The following is a 3,966-nucleotide window of genomic DNA, read 5'->3' as shown; positions in this document are numbered from 1 at the left end:
CAGGGTGTAACAAATACAGACTTTACAGATTCACTATTTTATAATTAGGTTTCCTCTATATCTCTAGTGTCTGTGTAAGGCCAGTCTGCTTTACATATCTAGTTCCGAGACAGAGCCACACAGGCAACTGTCCTTAAAAAAACAAAGTACACTGTCCAGTACCAAACTCACCTTCCTTTTCATTGAGCAAACATCTTACATAAACTTCAATTACTGCCTCTTTCACAATGCTTATCTACAGAGGTATGTGCAATTTTTAGTAGTTTGCAGGTACATTTACTATTCTAATCCTGTGTGTGTGTGTGTGTGTGTGTGTGTGTGTGTGTGTGTGTGTGTGTGTGTGTGTGTGTGAGACCATAGCTAAATGTGGTGTATAGTTGTTACTAAATTAAAATATTCCCACATGGAAGGAAGAAAAAGGCTAATGGGGCTCTTGAAAGTCACAAAAAAAAAAAAAAACTTTAAAAACTCATAAAACATAAAACTCAGAGGTTCTGGAAACAATCTGTCTTTGCCAGGAGGCAGAAGAAGGTAATGGGGTGCTTGGGAATTGTGTAGGGGACGCCATGGCATGGGTTTGTGAGAGGTCACACGTGGGAGAGTGGGTTCATTGTTTGATGGAATCTGATCTTTAGTGTGCATCTCCCCTATGTGGGTGGACGGGTACATCCATGTATCTGCCCAGGCTAAGTGACACGGCAACACGACAAATACATATGATGTTACCGGTCATTTTCAGTAATAGGTGTGATATCCCAGGATCCCTTGTACTAACTTCCTTTTTGACTCTTTCTGGACACTCATGATATCAAAGCAAGGATGTGGTGGGTCCGGGAGCAAAATTCCGAATTTCCCTGGGTCTTCCGGTAGGAGCTGTGATCAGCTGTGCTGACAACACAGGAGCCAAAACCTTGTCTATAATCTCTGTGGAGGGAAGCAAGGGACAGGGACAGCTGCACAGACTTCCTGCTGCTGGTGTGGGTGACATGGTGACGGGCACGGTTAAGAAAGGCGAACCAGAGCTCAGAGAAAAGGTGCACGAGCGGTGGGAATTCGACAACGAAAGTCACGTCGGAGAAAAGATGGGGTGTTTCTCTATTTTGAAGATAATGCAGGGGTCACAGTAAACCACAAAGGCGAGATGAAAGGTTCTGCTGTCACAGGTCCAGTTGCAAAGGAGTGTGCAGTCTTGGGGCCCAGGACTGCATCCAGTGCAGGAAGCATTTCACGATTCTCCAGTGTATTTGTGAAATATATTCATTGAAAAGTCTTTGCTCCGAGAAAAATATTAGTAAGTACCTGTTTAAAAGAAGAACCAGTATAGGTAGCATATACAATATGAATTGGAAGTTTCTCTTTAAAGTATAAGGGAGAAGGACAGCCGTTAAAGAGATTGCCATGGAACCTAACAACAATTCTGACAATTCATCCTTAGAACCCACATAGAAGAGAGAACTGACTCCACAAGTCATCTGACCTTCATATGTATGCACGTCCCCTGCCAATACATGCATACATGCATATATACATACATACATATGTAAATGACATGGGAAGTAAAAAACAGAGAGTGCAAAGGATGCTGAAGTGGCTTTAACACACAAGTATGGCCCCCAGATCCATGTGGGGCTGGAGACATGTCTCAGTGGTTAAGAGCACTTAATATTCTTACAAGACCTGGGTTCAATTCCCAGCATCCACATGGCATCTCACAACTATTCCAGTGCAATTCTAGTTCCATGGGATCTAATACCCTCTTCTGGTCTCACATAGTGTACATATATATATATATATATATATATATATATATATATATATATATATGCCAAACACCCATACATACAAAAAATTAAAACCTTGAAAATAATCCCTATGGCTGGAGAGATGGCCCAGTGGTTAGAGCACTGGCTGCTTATCCAGAGGTCCTGAGTTTAACTCCCAACAACCACATGGAGGCTCACAACCATCTACAAGATGTGATGCCCTCTTCTGTCATGCAGGTGTACATGCACATAGAACACTCATATACATAAATAAATACGTTGTGTTAATCTCTAAAGGGGAATGTAAGTGATGGTATAGCAGTTGCTGGCCTTGAGAGTGTTGCTGAGCAGAAATGATGGTCACTTGGGACATCTACAGGCCACTTCAACCCACTCTTACCTTGCCTCTTCAAGAACAGCCTTTTCTGTATAGGGTCAATATGCAGCAAGTACCTTCACCTCATAAAACCAACACATTTGGGATGAAGAGATGGCTCAGTGGTTAAGAACACTCGCTGCTGTCCCAGAGGACCTGGGTTATGTTCCCCGCACCCAGATCAGAAGACTCACCAACACCTGTAACTCCAGCTCCAGGGATCTGAGGCACTCTTCTGGTCTCTGCTGAGACCACCCACGTGTGGCATATACTTACACAGATACACCCACATACATAGAGATAAACAAAATATTTTATATAAATCAGAACATTTACATGCACTTAATGTGACATTTAGCAGAGAGAGGGGGAGGGGGAGAGAGAGAGAGGTATGTATCATGGTGTTGTTTCCTGTTGGCAGGGTACTGCGATGTCTTTAGGTCCTTGGCATAAAGAATGACAGAGACTATGAACAATCCATCAGTCACTTTATGCCATGGTCAGAGAACAATCAATGGCTTTGTGCCCACAGCTACAGCTGCCCAGTTATAGAGGATTGAAGAGTCTCAGGGGGGTCATTTTAATTCAGGGCTTATAGTGTCTTGAATCTACCAGAATAAGAAATTAAACGTTGAGTTCCGTGTGCCGACTAGGAGGCTCCGAGAGACAGTCTCAGGAAGAGTTAGAAGTCCAAGGCCTATATGTGGACTTAGGGGTCCAGGGTGAGTTTGGATTAGGGTGTGCACAAAAAAAAAAAAAAAAAAAAAAAAAAAAGGCACAGCAGAAGCCAAAACACCCAAGGAAGCTCACAAGATGTATGACTTCGTTCATTCTTTTAAGACTTTTTTATTTGTTTACTGAAAGGGTTGAAAGATGTGTGCTTCTGTGCAAACCATGGTGCATGCGTGAAGGTCAGAGGACAATTTCAGGAGTTGGTTCTTCCACCATGTGTGAACGGTGCTCAAACTCAGGTCATCAGGCTTGGCAGCAAGTACATCTACCCACTGAGCCATCAGTCCTCAGTCACTCTTGCCTGAGTGAATGGAAGCTCTTGGTGGTTCCCACGTAACAAGAGAGTGTTCATTTGGAGTCTATCTAAACCATAGAATGATTGTGTAAAATGACCCGCCAGCACTTACTCAGCTGCCTCAAACTGTTTGCTTTTAAAGCAAATACTTCCATTTAGACTCATGAGTAAGTCACAATATCCTGGAGAAAAAGCCAGCAGAGCATAGGGTATCTATTAACCCTCACATCTCTAAATCAAGAGTGCAAACTGCTGCTTTGCCCTTTGGCACAAGTCACTCTGATCTAGAAGTGGCCCAGCTGGGGTTGCTGTGGAAGCTCACAAAGTGTGGGGCTCTACCACGGCCTCCAAACCTGGCACTGACTCAGGCTCTCACCAGCCCAAGAAATGTGAGTGTAGGTCCGTCATGAAGGTCTATCACAGGGTCAAAGCATAGCCCATCCTTTACCAGAGACAAAATCACCTGAAGAATTCTCCAGTGATCCTCATACTTTAGACTCGGCATTAACATCTCAGTTTTATTAGCAGAAAGTTAAACCCAGAAATGCACGTAACAATAAAAAGGACCACACAGTCCTGTGTGGTGGCACACATCTCCAATCCCAGCACTCAGGAGGCTGAGGCATGATGGTTGCTAGTTCAAAGGCAACGGGAGCAACATGACAAGTTTGAGCTCAACCTGGGCTATATCGTGTGATGCTGTCTTAAAATATGTAATCCAGATATTTCCATACAACTTGCATGGTTAAGAAAAGTATCACTGCAGGGGCTAGAAAAATGGCTATGTTGATCCAGTGTTC

The 3,966-nt window shown here is 43.4% G+C and overlaps 1 pseudogene across 1 annotated transcript; it reads left to right on the top strand.

Moving 5' to 3' along the window:
• The first annotated feature begins 802 nt into the window (after positions 1-802).
• On the top strand, positions 803-1,264 carry LOC308416766 (large ribosomal subunit protein uL14-like; annotated as a pseudogene). Its single transcript has one exon. The product of its transcript is annotated as a large ribosomal subunit protein uL14-like (transcript).
• The last annotated feature ends 2,702 nt before the right edge of the window (positions 1,265-3,966 follow it).

This window comes from Micromys minutus, assembly GCF_963924665.1.
Source record: "Micromys minutus genome assembly, chromosome: 1".
Classification (NCBI taxonomy): domain Eukaryota; kingdom Metazoa; phylum Chordata; class Mammalia; order Rodentia; family Muridae; genus Micromys; species Micromys minutus.
The sequence above is the reverse complement of the archived record's forward strand: the minus strand, read 5'-3'. Positions and strand labels throughout refer to the sequence as shown.